The sequence below is a fragment of the Eleginops maclovinus genome, chromosome 13, assembly GCF_036324505.1.
Source record: "Eleginops maclovinus isolate JMC-PN-2008 ecotype Puerto Natales chromosome 13, JC_Emac_rtc_rv5, whole genome shotgun sequence".
NCBI classification, from domain to species: Eukaryota; Metazoa; Chordata; class Actinopteri; order Perciformes; family Eleginopidae; genus Eleginops; species Eleginops maclovinus.
In genome coordinates, this window is record NC_086361.1 from 22,738,673 (window position 1) to 22,757,492 (window position 18,820).

An 18,820-nucleotide genomic window follows, 5' to 3' on the forward strand; every position below is an offset into this window, starting at 1 on the left:
TGTTTGACTCTTTAGGTCTTTTTCTGTCTCTTCGTTTTGTTTTGTATCTTTTTGTGGACTTTTAGAGTCTCTTCGAGTTCATTTCGTGTCTTTTTCGTCACTCTTTGTGGTTGTGTGTATTTTTTGGGGGTAATTCTGTGATGCTTTGTACTTATTTTGCATCTCATTGTAATTATGGTTCTTGTAGTCATTTATTTTTGTTCTTCCTGATTGACAGCTCTCTTTAAATGCCATTTTGTAGTCGAATCTTATGAACCAGCATATCATTATGGACCCCCCCCCCCATCCACAAACTGTAGTGGTAGTGCTTTTTTCATCAGAAACCACCCAGGCTTTTGTTTTTTTTAAATGGCAGAGGACACAACGCTGAGAGATGAAAATGATTTTTACTCATGAATATGATTGACCTGAGAACATTTCACGATGCAGGATTTATACAACTGGAAAAACCCACCGCTGAAACAATGACTTTACCTGTCCCTCCCCAGAGTACAGTCAACTTAATCCTTGTTGTTTTTCACACTGCAATGAGAAACTGATCCATCCTCAGCATCAATGTGCAAGGTCAGAGATTTCCGTGCCAGATATATATATAAATATATTCTCCAAATATACGTTTTATCTTGAATTTCTCCGAGGCCTTTAAATCCTCACAGCCGCTAAAGAGACGGCAATTGAGACAACAAGTTAGTTTATTGGGCAGCAGAAGCAGCTCAATACTATTGATCTGCACCCAGCAGCCAGTAGAATACCAATGACATGAAACATTGCAGCTAAAAAGGAACATGTTACGCCCTTCAGCTTTGCAGATTTTTTTCTTTCCAAGACAGTGCTCCTCCTGGATCTGTCCGCCCGCCTGTCAGCATTATAATCCAGGAAGTGGGACGTCGAGGCTCCGTGTGAGGGAGCAGACATGATTGCCGTGCGTGGTGGACAGCAATAGTAAAATGGAACAGGTTGTACTGGATCAGACAAGGCAGATTCAGAAGCCCTTGAAGGAGATTTTATTGGAATTGGATTAAATTGAACCCACAGAGGACACTTCAAAAAATAGACTTTGTTTAAGTCGATATCCCCCACAGGGTCCCTTTGAGAAATGGCAGCTTCTCCAAACGGTTGATCCAGTGCGAGTTCTTAAATGCTGCCCTGCATGCAAAGATATCTTTTGAATTGGGAAGAGTTTTCTGAATACCAATCAGTGTTAAATGAAGCAGACTCGGTCAATGCCTGCTCGTTGTTTAATACCAGGATGCTTAATTGCCTCATTTTCTTTTGGACAATCATTTCTAGCCTCAGAAATGCTCCCCCACCTGTAAATCAAAACACAACATGGACCACTGCCCTGCATGAACTTCATAAAGACGCCAATCTGCAGAAATTAGTGTGATTATGAGGGTGGAATCCTTTAAAGGGCAGCACAGTAATTGGCTGACTGTGTGGGGTTTTTGCAGAGAGCTCTACGGATACTCCGTACTTGCGCAGCTTCTTCAAATGTAGGTTTAAACACAGTGTTGAGAACTTCCCATGCAAAGGCATCATGTCTACCTTGAGATTTCCCTTCACATATTTGACCTTGCAATTTCACACCAAGTAAAAAAGCAAATATCATGTGGTTCACAGAAAAAGTAGTCATCATAAACGAGAACTTTGGTTCAGAATAAATCACCTCTAAGCTATGAATGCCATTGCAGCAGAGCTCAGTAACGCTATAGCAGACTTCTGAGGCGCTTCTCCTTCAAAACGTCCCTCTCGGGGTTTGAACATGACGCTCAATTTCTGCACAGAACTTCAAACCGTTTATGGTTTCTTGCCATCAGACGCTGCCCTCTCGCCTGCTCTGGCGGTTCTTTTTTTTTCTGCTGCTGGCTTGGATGATCCGGAGCCCAGAGTAGGAAAACTAACTATAGAGAGAAAATGACTCTTTGCATTTAAATGGCACATTAACAGAGAGCAGTTTCTCTCCATCGCATGACTTATGTGAATTTCTAAACATTGGAGAGTCTGTTGTTGTGGAGGTACAGTCAGTCTATGTAATGCTGGAGGATATTCAGGGAGGTATGCATGTTCGTTTAGTACAACAAATACATCAGCATGTGGGAGACCTAAACCTCTGCATGGTAATAACTCCCAAAATGACATATATGACCTTGTTGGAGAACAGTGGCAGTGTTAACGCTGTGAATTAAAGCTAATTAAAGGGTGATAAATGTAGGAAAAGATCATGGTTTGGGATAAACAAGCACATTCCTTACGTAACGTGGGTAACAGACGTACGTTAAATACTTTCAAATATTAAGTTAACTCCCGTCTGGAAGTTAAGTGTTGACTCCTGGTTTTACACGGGACACAAGCAACGGTCTCCTGGTAAAGTTTATATATATTGTACCCATTCATCTACCCTAAATATATACCTACATGTACTTCTTCACTCCTTAAACTACACCTTATTTCCATCTCCCATTATCATCATACCACGTCATATTCTCTTTGGCCACTAGAGGTCGTCGCATAAGAATAAGCATGAATATTAGTCGTAATGAACTTCCTGCATACACACCCTTCAGGGTTTTGAGGTATTTTTTTCCAGGAATATATCTCCTACCATAGCACAGCTTAAACATAGCTAATCATGACCCTTGTTAGTCATTGGTTTTGTGTTTTAAATCCAAGAAACTGCGACTTTTAGTTTGATTTGGAATAGATGTTTCTTCCTTTACTCATTACAAATTGTTGCTGCTTGGAAGAGCATCTCAATGTGTCTGCAACTTCAAAGTATGATATGATAAAGTAGACTAGTAGAAGTGGGATTGGACATTGGTTGGTGCCACAGACGGCTGCAGGATGGATGTTTTCTTGTAGTGGAAGAAGTTGCTGACTATTAGATACAGCAGCAGGAATCTGGATCCTATTTCTCTTTGCTTGACGCTGCTCTCTGCAGTATTTTGTTCCTGTGAGGTCCTAAATCCACTTTCCTTTATCAGACTCAGGGGAAAGTTTAGAGGACATAAAACATGTGTGTGTACCTTGGGAGAAACTACAGCCACTAAATACCGCGAGCAGACAGACCGGAGAAATGAAAACGGGGAAAATATGTGCCGTGTTGTTCGGAGGTTCAGGAGAGATTTGCTGATCATTTATTTTTACCAAGACATGATTTTCCACGTTGAACTTTTACTTGCTTATCTTCATGGTAAATGATAAAGGCCAAGCAGTATCATTTCCATACGCTGTGTTGATATCGAGGGCATCACTGCGGTGAACTCCTCACAGTGTGTGCATCCGCTGTCATGGCACGTTTTCATCCTCGTGAATGAAGCCGCTCGAGCAGGATGCAGTAGAAGTGATGTTGGCAGCACATGTTGATTGCCTTATTATGCACATAGACAGATATGTTAAACAGACCGGCTCCCACTGCTTCCCCATCGTCTGTGGAGAACTGCTGCTGACCACTATAATCAGATGATTCAATGGGCAAGATTTTCAATGGCTCATGTCATAATACTAATAGCCTGTTGAAAAACATTATAATGATGATGGAGAAAGTTGGGACATTACTAGTGTTTTTCTTCCTTATAAGTGAGGTATCTCTGAAATGCTTCGAGGGAATTTCCTAAAACTTGCACTGAGGAACGAACGGATTGGGTTTTGGTGTTTGGTGTCACTTTGAGCTCAGAAAAGCAGTTTTTGACCTGAATTCAAGACCTCTAATGATCCTTTCTGACCATTTTACACAAATATCTGACAGGAAAAGCTGAAAAACTGATGACATTTTGACATAAATGGATGTTTACTGACCTTTTGGTGTAGCTGTACAACCACGAGGTACTAGATTTTCAAAATACATGCACCCAGTGGGTCTTCAATGTATTTTTGACCAATAACTGACAATACAATGAAGATGAGGCACTGACTTTGTACCACATGTGTAAATTGAGATGAATTATATCAACCCTCTGAGGTCAAAGCCCTTTTTTCACATGTTTGGCTCGCCTGGGCTTTCTTTGTATAAATGCTATTAAAACATGAACCCTGTGCTGCACATCGAGCTATATACATGTTTTTATTCATAACAAGCTAAGCTATCAGCATATGTAGGCTACAGGGATGTCACATGGATGTACAGATAGTTACACGACCATAAGTACAAAAGAAAGCAACAAAATCAATGTTCTTTCTGTCTCTGAAGACCGAGCCGACCTCAGCTCGTAAAGTAAGGAGGCTTTTTATGATGCCTTCAATACTAACCAGTGAACTACGTTTGACAGAAACATATTCACACATCATGTTTGGTGTAACAAATACACTTCATTCACATTATTTGCTTGTATGTTGGATTCTGTGTAAACAGACGTTCATTTGGCGGGGCTCGCACGGCACACCCTGACGGACCCCCGTTGATGTGTTGAATCCTGAAGAGATTCACCACATCTGCACGCTTTGAAAAGTTCCCTCTCGACTTTGACAACTCCTAACTTCATGCTTTTTTTTAAAATACAACACCATGTCGTGTTCAATCACAGGCATGGGTTGGCATTTTTTAAATTAAGGTGTCTGCTCTGTCATCCCATCTGCGGGGGATTATACAGTCTCAGCAGCAGGTATGACAATAATGTGTCCGTCGCTCTATAATTAACAGGACTTTAATAACAGGCCTGTAAATAGAGTACGCGAGAAGCCGGTGAGAGGCAGCAGTACTTCTTCTTAGTGACAGGACTCACTCTATAGGCAGCTCTCCCCAATCTGACTCACCCCCTTTTGAGATGGACTCTATCACGTTTACACCTTTCTCTATATTAGTGTTCATTGAAGCGTGGGTAGGTTGAGAAGGGTAGTCAAAGAATACAGTTTTTCTGCAGGTTATGGCTAAAAAAGGGCTTTGTTTGTCGCTGTGTTACTACATGTAGCATTACCACAAGACAAAAGAGCGTTATGTTACTCCTAGTGACTAAAAATGTAGGTGAAATACACACATATAATACGAGTTTAACGAACATGTTCTTGATATTTTGTTCCTGGATTAGCCAAAAACAGACATGCTTACATCCCAACCCTTTGAATACAAACAAACAAGTTATAATAAGTCTCAAAAATGTAAATTCAAAACCATTCACGTGTTATTAAATCTATATTGAGTGTATAATGCAAATTGACCAGGAGCAAACGAGCTAGCTTAACAGTGAGTTCAGGGTTAGCTCGCTAGTTTGCTAAATTGATATTTGGTGAAGTGTCTGAATGTGTTAGCATGTCAAATCCAAATCACATCAGAGTATCTAGTGCTACTTCCTTCACTTAAATGTTAAGTTTCTTCGTCCAGAGCTTTTAAATAACATTACAGATGATCCGAAGTGCATGGCTAGCATCCAACATGTGGTTAGCTAGCTTCAGTAGGCTACATTAGCTGGAAAACATGCACTTGTTTTCTCGGTGAATCAATGAAATAATGTTTGTTTGCCATCAAAAATCTCTATTCTCTTAAACGAGTCAATCATGCTTAGCCTACATTCATAACCCGCCGTTAACAAACACTTGAACGGGCATATTTGGTGCCTGCATGCATGCTAATGATGGCTAAATCCCACTCCTTTTGCCCTCAAAAACCACATTGTCCCTTCAGTTTTTGTGCCAGTTAATGTGTCTCTTCAGTCCTCTGTTAACAAGCGGGTCAATCGCAGCGCCCCCTCTAAGCTCTCTCCACTTTATGAAAGGCATTTAAAGTGGATTTGCATTATTTATTAGCTTTGCCCATGCCCTTCTATGTTTGCTTGAGCTTTTAATACCTGGTATTAACAGCACGTTGCACTGCTGGTGACTCTCCCTGCAAAACAAGTCCCACTGCTTCAGAAAACGGCCTCTCGGTGCTACTACCGCTGATTATTACAAAGCTGTTTACTCCGTTCTCCAACTACTTTATCTCAGTCCTCGCACATCAGAACAAACACGCTGTGAATACGCCCACGGACACACACGTCCCACTGCCACCGCTGACTATTTGTAGTTCCTGTCACTCGTTTAGCAGCCAAGAAAGCCACACATGCACGACTTTTAAAAACAGTAAAGGCTTTTAAAATAGACGTGGATGTTCAAAGTAAATATGTGCTTTTTTTCTCACCTGTGACTGTAGCAGGAATCTAGCAGCAGAGATTGAACTCTAAAGACTAGTTTTGCATCCCTGTCAGTGTATGAATGGCAACAAGTACACCATACTGTACACGTAAGACGGTATTGAGGCTTAGACTACATGATTTAACAACCACATTTCTTTACAGATTAAGATTTGTGCACACAAAACATATTGAAAATGTGTCAAATATATCGTTTGGATGTAATTTTAACTAAGACACCCTCCAGAAATAATACATGGGTTGAAATAAAGTTCATTTGCAGCGATTTTAAATAATTAATATCATAGTTTCAGCTTCTCAAAAGTCTCTTTATTCACTTATGTACATTTCTCTGAATATTTTGACCTAAAGAGGCACTACTTGGGGATGTTCCCTCTCCTGTAGGTTGATGTACAGGTTTTTAATGCATGTTAATGGTCTGAAAAGGCTAAAATCCCTCTTTAATTACCATTTTCAATGCAGGACTTTAACGGGTATTATACGGTGTTGTATTAATACTTTAACTTAAGGGTTTAAACGCTCTCTCCATCACTGAGTTTAATGGATCTCTATGAGGCTCAAGGATATGAATAAGAGTACCTTCCTCCACTTATGTTCAGTTTACGGCACAGTGTTGCTCACTAATAGCCGGTATTCTGATTAAGGTCTTACTCGGGTTAAGCTGCTGACTCACATGCATTTATGTGTATAACCTGACTACAAATACCCCCTTGAATATACTGAAATATACCTGCTTTATTCAAAGAAATAGGAGATATGCTACTTAGAAAGGCAGGGCAAACATGGTAAGGTTTCTCATTATCTGAGCTCTTATATTTGGGTGTGTAATAAGTGGGATTAAGGCGACACAGAGAGTGAGAGTTTGCACATTTAGAGCTTTTTTATTTGACTTTCTGGTGTTAACTGTTGCCATCGTGTAGGACATGAGGGTATTCACACAAACTCACTAACTGGTCCTCCAATTTGACTCGATTCATTGAAATAAAACTGAAAAAAGGCCTTATTATGCTTTTTGGTGGCCATCCCTTTCCTGTCGTGTGTTTTATATAGGTTGTGTGTGCATGCAAAGGCTAAAGTTCCCTTACGATGGAGTTGAATTGGGAAAATTCTACTTTTGCTGGCTTCAGAGCTCTGCAGGATTTGATCCGGCTGCAGAAATATCACTTATTGTGCATTATTTAAACGGTCATTAGTCTCACAAGCCTCCTCCTTTCTGGGCACGGCTTTAGGCTTTCATTATGACATCAGTTATCTGCCCATTATATGCTAATGACTCACCCCAACCCTGTAATATATAATGCATCAACTACACAGACAGAGACAGAGAGGCAGCGGGGGGGAAGTGGGGAGTATTTCCTAAAGATAGTCTGTCGGAACCAGAGGGGAGAGGAGGGTGAAATGGAGGTAAGAGAAAAGTGGAAAACGAAAAGCAGGAAGAGCTTAAAGACAACTGGGGATTCTTGTTGCACGTGAATATCATTTTCAAGTCCTTTTTGTCATGACAAATGTTCACACATTACATAAATATCTTGACAGCAAAGCAACTTAATTTTTTTGTCAGAAGAAGCTGATTTTCCTGGGATTTCACACAGAAAATGTACCTGAACCTTTAATGCAACAAACACCCTTTCACAATAAAAGCCCTGGATAAACAAACTGCATAACGTTTTACCAGAGGGAACTTAAATGAACTGGGATGAAGTAAAACAGTGAGGAAACAAAGAAATGGGGGTCAGTTTTAAGCCTTTACACATTGCCTAATTAATTAAAGGTCAATATATATTTTTCAATACTTCTTCTTGATTATTTTGACTTCCTTATTCTTCCGTCTTTGCCGAAAATGTCACCTTATCACTTTGAAACGGTCATAATTACCACATGAATCAGAGCCAACAATGTGTGTGTTTTAAGGTCGCAGTAACCTTTTAATCACCAAATAATAATCACTTTGTTTCTGATTATAAGTTGATTTCTTTTAGGGAACATTTTAAGACATTTGCCCGACTCGACTTGGCCTTCTTCACAGGAAAGGGACCTCTAAAACATAACGCCTCATAAATATATATTCAATAATACCGTCGACATTAGAATAGGAACATTTACAGGATGAAAATGAGAAGTTTAAACCTGCTTTGAGGCGCCTCGCAGCTTTTGGAATTATTCTGCAGCAGAGCTTTTGACAGTGGGAACAAAGGCTGATGTTTCCTCTGTCTGAAAGATGCTGCATTCACAGAGGGCCGCTGGGGGCCCAAAACAAAAAGGAGCTTGAAAAACATGGCCAACAAAAGGCGAGGGGACAGCTGAGCCTCCATGGAGACGGTGTAAATGGACGAGGGGTATCAAGTGTTTGAGGAGACGGTTGGAGAAACACCTCACACTCAGCAGGGGGGAGAGGGGGAAACACTCCCACAGGGCAGGACTCACTCGGGACAAGGGAAAGTGTTTTTAGAATCAGACATTTTATTCCAGGAAATTTAATAAAAGTAAATTAAATGAAATAAAATAAAATAAAATGAAATAAAAAAATAAAAATAAATAAATAAAATGAAATAAAATAAAATAATGTGAAATAAAATAAACTTAAATGGAATAAAAAATAGATACAAAATGTGCAGAATTTATTTCATTTATAGCAATAAATATGTAAAATGTGTTTATGAGAAAATATATTGGGTTTTGTACCATTTGCTCCATTTTAATATAATAATGAAAACAATAAAATTAAACAAAATGGAACTTCAAAAATAAAACTGGTGTCTGTTTCCATTTGGTTTTTATGATTTTAGGGTGTTCATTTAAACGGTTAATGAACACAAACAAAGGAAGAGGAGTATTAGCAGATAGATAACCAAACCAACATATTGATCTGGCTCTTCTTTCTATGGTCTGTGATGAATCCCTCCCTGTTAGTGTTTCCTCTTCTCTCTTCCTTTTATACGTTACCTCTCAGTTGACCCTGACTTCCCATAATTCTTCTCTTCTTCTGTTGCTCACGGCTCTCTGGCTGCATTTTCCCTCAAGTTGCAGATAAACTGTGGTCGACACAGAGCAATGACTCGGGAGGTTATCGGACCCAGAACAGGCTTCCTCTTCTTCTTCTTCTCGGTCCCGGTCTTCTTCTTCTCGCCTGCTGCCCACTGATGAGTGCTTTTTTGGCGCTATCTCTTTCACACTCATCTCCTCCTTTCTTGCTCGTCTCAAACGCGCTGAAATTGAAAGTTTGTGGGATTACTAAAATGTGAAGCGCTGCAGCTGAATATCCTCTCCATGTGGGAAATAAAGCTGGCTGGGAAGATGATGATATCAAAGGAAATATTTTTCCGTGTCAACCGCTCGCATCCGAATGTGAAAGCTGTGTCTGGGGAAGTGAAGAAATCACTCTCTGTTGTGTTAGCTTCACCCCGCCCGACAACTGACCTTTTACTGTATCAACTCACTTCTGTTTCCATTTGACTGTAACATCATACTACTTTTAATGCTTCCTTAGCTCTGTATCAAACCTGTGTGTGGGAGAGAAAATCCCTCATGAGTGAACATAGGGATTTTAGCCTTTGCAGACCATTTACATGCACTAAAACCTATGGAACACACTGGAGGAGAGGGAAACCCCTAAAATGCAGAATAGGGCCATTTAGGGTTTTTAATTTACAATTACTGAGCCATAAAACCCTCATTCATTATACGTTAATAGATTAACCCTTTTGGAACACAGAAGTAAGAGAGAGAACATTTAAGCAATATTTGTTTACGGAATTTAGATGATGGTCCCCATTGAGTAGTTTGAAGGGGGGCAGAGTCAAACATATAACATCCTGTCACTTCACCGTTGTTTTGGGATTGCCATTAAGCTACCGTTAGAAACCTGAACAGTTCCTGCACAGGTCTCCCAAATCAAAAGGCCTTAAAGAAGAAATGTGTGCAGGAAAAAGTGAGGTGCATCTAATTAGTGAAAGGGATCCAGTGTACTGATGTGTGGTGTCATAAAGTCATCGCCAACATTTGAATACAAACCAACTTTTTTCTGACTTTCATATCATATTTCTTTGGGCTTTCTCCCAATTTCGACATGACAGAAAGTTGCTGTGACATCTTCACGGTTCCTCCTGCTTCCTATCTGGGCACTTGTTTGCCTGCTTGTCTCTGAATTACCCCAGCAGCAGTGCCTGTTAAAGTCAAGCAACTGAGAGGCAACTTCGGAGAGAAGCCGGGGGGTGCACCCACGGGCTCCTCACGGGTCTTATGCTGCGCCTCAACGCTGTGGATGGGGGTGGGGGGGTGTTGTCTCGGCTGTTCCCCGGGCACGTCTTAATGCTGAGATGAACTGACATGCACTCCTGGAGCGTCCGTCGGAGGAAGGCGAGAGGGAGGAAGGCGAGGGGGAGGAAGACGAGAGGGAGGAAGGCGAGGCGATCTGCACTTGGCAGAGCTAATCCAGACTTCAGGTTGTTCCCGGCTGCTATCTTTAACCGGGGGCTGCAACTCCCACTGAGGAGAATGCATGACTTTGATTGGGCCGCCCACACTGGTGCAATGTTTTGGACGGCGCTGCAGGCTTACACTATCTCAGTTGGTACTGCGCACTTTTTTCTTTTACTAGAAGCAAGAGGAGAAAACAACGAAGGAAAAGGTTGTGACCTTGAGAATCGCCGTCGGCTTTGAAAAAAGCAAAAGACTTTTGGTTTTTCCTGCAGTCTCCACGCTCCACAAGGAGAACAAAGACCTCAAAGATGTTGTAGGAGCTAACACTAAAGCTGTGGTGTTTAAACTCCTGGGAATAACTTGGCTTACTGGGTTGATACGATACCGTTTGTGTTGTTGTTTCAACGATGAATCCGTTGGCTGCAGAATAATACAATCCATTTATTGTGCGTAATAAATTAGAGTCCATTGGCTTTCAATATTCCATCCATTGCCTCAACAAACCATAAGTCCTTCTGGGGTCGGACACACACCTTTAGATACCTGTGCCCTAAAGAATAGGACCGCAACACACACACACACACACATTACAGTGAAACCCTCAACCGAGATATGTCATATGAGATTAAACCGGCTCTTACAGACGTGTTGCTGCAAACAGAAATAGTGGCTGGCACACCAGCACACTACCTAACGGGTAACATGTAACAGGATGACCTAATCAGGATCAAAGATTCAGGGTACCACTTTACAATAAGACTACCTTTATAAAGGATTCATACAGGCTTTATAATGAGGTTATTAATGAGGTTGTAAACACTTTATTAACCATTAAGAACCAGTTCTAACATAGTGTTCATACACCAACACAGGCTCACTATTTGGCAAGATGACTAAGCCTTATTGGCTACATAGCTTACCTCCTCTTCTTCATCAGCCAGCATCCTTGGTATCTGTTGTCCCCCCCCCCATCGATAATGAGGTTTCCGAACCCTGACTATATTCCTGATGTGTCTCAAGTCGTTCAAACTCGTCACGTGACCAATTAGGTGTGTTCGCTCCTCAACAACGGTTCAGATGAGTCTGAGCGGCTGTACAGTTTTAATTGGCTGAGGATCAATCCCTTCTGATTAATTGGAGTGAGAGTCGGAGATAGGGTTTCACTTCCCCCCCCACCGGACCATCAGCCAGTGAAAGTCCTCCAAAGCGACGACACCGGGAGATAAAGAGAGTTTATTTCGGATAATTAATTGGACAAGAGAGGATCTTTTAATCCTGTTTTCCACGGGCCGTAACCGCCGTCGTCCCGGGACTGCGGACCGATGCACTTCAAAGCCCGGTCGAAGAAGACCTGAACAAAAAGTCCTCAACAAAACATCGCCTTCCTCCCCCTCTTTGTCTCCCAATCTCCCTCCATTTTTCTCTGGTTCACACGTAAGCACTGTAAAGATAGGAGAAAATGAGAGCGATAAAGTAATTAAGAGTCAGGGAAGTTCCCCCCCCCCAACACCCCCCCCCCCCCCCCCACATTGATGAGCTTTTAGGGCTCTTTGAATGCAGCATTATCTCCAAAGCGGCTGTAATGAATTAAAATTTGTGCAGGTCCTCATTTTCTTTTGTTCTCCCTTTCTTCCCTTAACACATCAGAAAACCACGCAGGGTAAAGTAAAAAAAGTTCCAGCTGAGCGAGGGACCGTCCACCACTGTCCCAAAGTGTTTCTGTCTGGAGGACAAACTCTCATCTTAAAACAGAATGCGTTCCCCGCCGCCTGCAGGTGCGTCGCTGCAGGTGCGTCGCTGCAGGTGCGTCGCTGCAGGTGCGTCGCTGCAGGTGCGTCGCTGCAGGTGCGATAAAAGAGCTTTTGTTTCTCGCACCTGTCAGCACAGATGAGTGGTGGGGGGGGGGGGGGGGGGTTATCATTCCTCCTGCGACTCCAGGGAAAATGTCCCAAAAAAACAACAACTAAAAAGCTTTTTGGAGTCGTTGATCTTCAGGTGTTTGTTGAATGCAGGATTATCAGATCACCTTCCTCTTGTGTGAAAGATTTGAAGAGTTTGTGAGGGGCTTTGTCTTTGCAAGGCCTCGATGAAGCTAGTGAGCTGAATTACTCCCAATAATATGTCCTGAAGAAATGCATGGTGACAGAAAATCTGAGGGATTTTCACGTTTTTATGACATGATTTCAGACGTATTGACCTGAAATCTGACAATTTTCCAACACTTTGCAAAGACGCTTTGTTTAATATGCTCCACAGGAAATATGATCTCATATTATCGCTGAAAGTTTTGGTTGAAACTATCCTTAGGGTAAAAAATGGTCAAAATTCAACCCATTTGGCAGCACTTCAACTTTCCTCCTTTGGAAGCTCATATTGGCCCAACCCTTTGTTGCTCATAATGGAGATATTTGTACAAACCAGGCAAAAGTGTTTATACCTCCTTTAAAAGGCCACCCAATGGCCGCCCATTTTGGCCTGAGCTGCATCACAGTGTTTCTCTGAACTCGCTCAAAGAATCTGGTCTGTTTTTGCAGGTCTTTGGTTTTCTTGACACAATAATTCGTATAAAAATGTGAGGACTGAAAATGTTAAGGCCGGGGTTGAAAGACATGTACCGTGCTCGCTCACAGTAGGCATGGTTTTGTACATGTGTTGGGTTGCGCTCCTTGTTTGAGCCTGAATACTTTTTTGTAAGGAGTGTTTGGCAAGTTGGCATCAGATGTCTTGGTAGTTTCTGATATAATTGAGCAAACATGAGTGTAACTTGGGCAGCTCTTGCTTGCGATACAACCTTTAACATCTGGAAACTTAAGCTTCTTTTGTCAGTGAGTAAAATATCAAAGTGGGACTCAACTCAGGCAAAAATAAATAAGGAAACCCAGCCCATATGTGTGCTGGATGTCAGGTATTAGGTAGAATTAGCATCACTCGTATAAAGGAACTGTTGACTATAACTGAGCCCTTTTAAAGCTCTCTCTCTCTGTTGTTGTTTTAATCCCACAATTCATGTGATGTTGTCCTTTTGTTCAGGCACTATTTATTTAAAGAAGGAGTTGTACAATAAAAAAACAAGCAGTCCTCCAAATCTTAAATTGATCCAGCTTTCAAAGTCTTCAGTCTCCGGTAGATTTGAAATCGGTCGGCTTTTGATTTCCAGCTCCAGCCGTGTTTCATCCGTGCAGTTTGAAGCTTCATCATTGTTCAGAGTGCCGAACATGGCGGTGATTAATACCGTCCATAATGCATATATAGACCACCCTGCTCCAGGACACGCTGTCAGATAAATAAACGGGGGGGGGGGGGAGAGAAGAAATAACACATGTAAGCAGTGAGTGGATGGAAAGGCTTTATTGTGAGGGAAAAATAAACAAGATGCATCTAATCGGATTAAACCTCTGCAGGTGTCACACAAACAAACACATACATAAATCAGTGCATGAAGTAAAGCTGCAGCAGGTTGTAAGAAAAAGCTGTTTTTCTTAAGCGTTGTTCTGATGTCTTATGCGAGATTGCCATATAATTGAATTATGTACCAGGAAGTGCTTCATGTAAATCAACGAAGGCATGGAAAATAAAACTTTTAGTGGTCCATAAATCTAAGGAGTTAGTCCATGGTCAACAGACAGAGTATCCCAGGGCCGAACATTCACTAAAGTCCCTGTTTATCTGCAACCACACCACCCTAGTTTCACTTCACTGTGATTTCAGACAAGTGTCTAAAGGAACGTGCATCACATACGCCTAAAAACCAATGATTTTCAACTCGGTTTTGAAAGGTTTTCATTGCCAAACTAAGCTGTAGCTATTGTGCGTTTCACAATAAAAGCCTTTGAATTTTAGAAGTTCAGGTTCTTCCTTTGTCCCGTTGATCGCACTGGATCAAAGGTTAAGGAAACGCCATCAATATCACAATTCATGCTGAAGGTAACACGAAGGTCTGCACCACATTTAATGGACATCTATTCAATGAAAATCCAACCATTTTTACTCAAAACCACAAAAGAATGGCCTCCTGTTGGCGGTCAAGAAACAAATCCTGATCCTTTTACTTGGTACCTTTGTCTCGGTAGTCCTCCGCCGACCACCTGCATGTCATCCTTCACCAAATCCATGTACAGGAGAAGGATCCTGAAGCTCCATCTTCAGGATCCTTCTCCTGATAAACCCTAACCTCCCTCCTTTGCATGTCTCCAAGCCATCTTAACCTTTACCCTCTTGCTTTGTCTCCAAATGATCCAACCTAAGCCAGTTCCTCTTATGAACCCCAACTGGACTCTTATTATCTGCACCCCCTCTCAGGGTCTTGAAGTAACAGATTATGCAACAGTTTTTTAGACACAATATCTGCTGTGCATGGGTCTCACTGTTGCTGTGTTATGCATTCAATCTGACTCCCCCTCCCACTCCTTCTGCTGTTCAGGAGTTGAGCTTGTTTTTAGACTTTGTCGGGTGTCAACAAAACTGGAGTGGGATGCTATGAGAGGGTGTCTTCTCTCCAACAGTTTCTCATTATTTTTCAAGGTGCCCCGGTTCCACAGTGAGGCAACTTTTTTAAAAGCTTGTGCAGAGGACAAAGAGAGGTACCCGGAGGAAGAGTATTTCTGGATTCCACCGAAGGCGCGTCCCGGTTGTTTTCATGTGCGATAGGGATTGCTTTTTGGTAAAAATACACAACTCTATTTGGACTGCTATTGGTGCTGAATGAGCAAATAGTGTCCTGTCACTTCAAATCGAGCAGCTTTTCTAACAGGGGTTTAGTGAGAGAGCTGCAGAAAGGAAAAAGGACAAATTGAATCCTAAGCTTCTCTCTGAAATATCTGTGTTTTCAAAGAGTTCAGGCGGGTGCTCGGGAACCTGATAAGACAGAGGTGGATACAGGTCGAGGTAAAAGGAAAATCTGAAGTGAAGAGAGGAGAAAAGTGGGGATGAGATCATGCGACAGTTTATTATGCAGATGAGGAAAGTCAGCGACTCCTAAACTGTCTGAGCGTTTCCTAATTCATCACTGTCGCCTTCAGTGTTTGTGTGTGTGTGTGTGTGTGTGTGTGTGTGTGAGGGTTAGTTATGGTACAGTGGAGCATCTGCATGGCGGCCGCCGGCTCTGATTGATCACCCCTCTGCAGACTACTGGAGCTCCTCTCCGGGGCTCCCGATTGTTCCTCTGAGCCTTGATTAAGGCACAGTTGACCCCAGAAATGAGAGAGGCTTCACCCCCTCACACATTGTTCTTTCTTATTCAATCTCAGTCTGTAGATTAATCGGTCCGCCTCCCTCGTTCACCCGTACGCTCACTTCTGTCTTTCCCTTTACGCTCCTCTGTCTCTCACCCAGCCACTCGTCTAAAACCACTTCACTGATTTCTACTCGCACTTCCTATTCCTTCTAGTCTTCATTTCCAATCGTTCCCCAGGTCTTATTAAGTATTTTCTTCAGTTCTGTATGTGTTGCCTATTCTTGAGTTCAATACCTTTCTAAATGTTTAACCACAAGGACGACCTCGTGTCGACGCTGGAGGAAAAGTCAATTGATCACCAAAGTCATTAGCATACCTTCTCTTGGTTCTTCTTCCTTCCTGGTCTTAATTTCCAATGTGTTCCCTTGTTCTTCATCCATCCAGTTCCGGTCTTTTCCTTCTTCAGTTCTTTATGTGTCTGACTTCACTGTGTTTGCAGGTTTTCCTCAAGTTCAGTCATTGTTAAGACCTGTGTAAACTAACTTGCCTATCGTACTTTTCGCGCATCGGGAAGCGACGTAACAAACACACGACTGTCCGATGTTCTTCTTCAGTGTGAAACCAAAAGACATACAGCCACCTTTACAGGGAGTCGTGTTGGGTCTGTTGGTTTGTCTGTCAGCAGGATTACGGGTAAACAACTGCATTTATATTTGTGCAACTTGGTGGAAGGGTGTAGCCGAGGATAGACCATTAAATATGATGGAGGGTCTAAAATATAAAGGGTGGATGTGTGCATTACTTTTAACTAATGCATTTCACTCTCACAGTCCTTTTCTACTTAACTCTGCTTGGGTTATTGGCAAAAATGTTCTTTGGAAGTTGGGAAAATTGTGGGAAATTTGACAGTTAGCATTGGCATTGGGTACTCAGGTCATTTCACAATTCAGAGCACATTTAGGAAACATTCTGGCTAAGGGCTGAACCTGAGCAGTGGTCATATTGCATATCAAGTTTCTTAGATAATCACGCTGCTTTCTTTCTCCTACACGTCTAAATCCTTTAGTTCAAGTCGCCCCACTTATCTTCTGTCCTGATCGAAGCCAGGTTCAGTCACACCTTGATTACGAGACCATTTTTCAAACTGTGGTCGGAAAGAACAAGTCCTTTCTAGTATCATAACAGCCTCAGCCAGTCGTGCCAAATATGAAATAAGCTCCCACAGTCGTGAGCCGAACACTTGTTGGTTTCATATTTTTTACAAGACTGCAAGTGGTCCGATAGACCGGGAGTGACGGGTGACAAGTCTCTGTGTGACAGCTGACAAAATAATACCACCACGGCACCGCGAAGTCATCGTGTTTCAGAGCGGACCGGTCATAAGAGTAAAATCCATACTGAATGAAAAGCTGCAGATATTTCGGTCTGACAGCTGACGGGCAACACCTGCTGTGACAACACTGAAGTCCAGCAGGACGCTCTCTATCCTCAGTGAGGATCTACACTGGGAACCGTCTAACTCCTGGGGTGTCTCCTTCCTGTTGTCCCATCGTCTTTATTTCCAGTTCTGCTGGGACTCTGGAAGCTGACGGGGTTGAATTTGCCCTCCATTAGGAAGAACATTTCCCAGGAGTCTCCCCGCCTGGAATCATACCGATGCTATTACACCCCGTAGGCATTACACAATTTATCTTCCGTGCTGACACCCGTCACCCCCACTAACATCCCTGGTTTCACCCCTCCGCTGCAGTCCATTCGCCCCACATTAACATCCGCAAATCTCCAGGGGAGCCTGAACATGCATTTCCCCCCTGCTTTCACTCAGCGGTAATAGCCTCCAAACTTGCTCTCTCCCAAAGGAGGGGGGGATTTGTGCAAAGCTGAGGAAGGATTAGAGAAGATCGTTAGAAAGCATGGCTGAGGTAGAAGAAATAATACCCCAGTTGTTTGATTTGCTCCTCACTGCGCAATCAGAAAGGCAGCGCGGCTTTTTTATGTACAATTTGTGGAAGTTGATAATTCTCTGAGAACTTCAAAGTGGTATACAGGAGGAGAAAAATCCCAGCAGTAAATTAAGTGCAGTGCTGGCACTTTGGTCTGCATGACAAACACAGCCTGGTCTCAATCCTCGGTAAATAAATACTCACACTTTGTCACGACAGCTTTAAACTCGCTCCAAAATAAACTCTTCCACGTCAATATAAGACACTCAGAGCAACTGATCGGCTCGTCCATTTCCCTTTCCTGTATTCTATAGGTTTTAGTGCATGTAAATGGTCTGCCAAGGCTTAAATCCCTGTTCCCCGCTTTCATACCCACCGTAAACAAAACTCAATGTTGACCCTTTGAATTTGTGTTCAAAGTTTGCTCGTGTGTCATACGTATTTACTAATTAACCCCCAAAAAACAGTCAGCTGTCCCCCAGCAGGCCGCTATTCGTGCATGAAACTAAAACTCAAAACTTGTGTAACTTATTCATTTTAAATACTTAACACAGGATTTTACACGCAGAAGGCTGATATTTGGGTCTTATGTGAAACAAAAACCCACATTTTTACATCAGTTTCTTAACACCCATAGCAACTGCTGCCCACTGCTCCTAGTACTAGGATGGGTTAAATGCAGAGGACCAATTTCACTGTGTGTGCTCTGCTGTGTGCATGTGTGTGTGACCAATAAAGAGGGCTTCATCCTCCGATTCGAATCTATCTTTCTATCTATCCGTTCGTCAGTTAACTCCAGAATTCAGAAGAGAGCTATTCCATCTCTATGTTAAACCAAACTTTCACTTATTTGAAGTTACATACCTAACTTAAAGAGGCCCATGTATGCTTTGTGGGGGTTTCCCTTTCCTGTAGTGTGTTTGTGTGCATGTAAATGGTCCACAAAGGCTACAATCCCTGTGTTCCCTGCAGAGGGAGCTTCTCATGTTCTCATTGTTGACCTTTTGATGTTGAGTACAACGTTTAAGATAAGAGGTACTTTATGAATCCCAAACTGGGAAATGTTTGCATATGTACTAATGAACATAACCAGGTTACACAAAGACCAATACCGCCCAAAACCGGTCAACTTTCCCCCCAGTTCCATAGAAGACAACATGTGT

General features: G+C 42.2%; 1 protein-coding gene across 1 annotated transcript in view; it reads left to right on the forward strand.

Moving 5' to 3' along the window:
• Nucleotides 1-18,820, forward strand: part of ptprua (protein tyrosine phosphatase receptor type Ua) — a 187,213-nt gene that overhangs the window by 60,630 nt on the left and 107,763 nt on the right.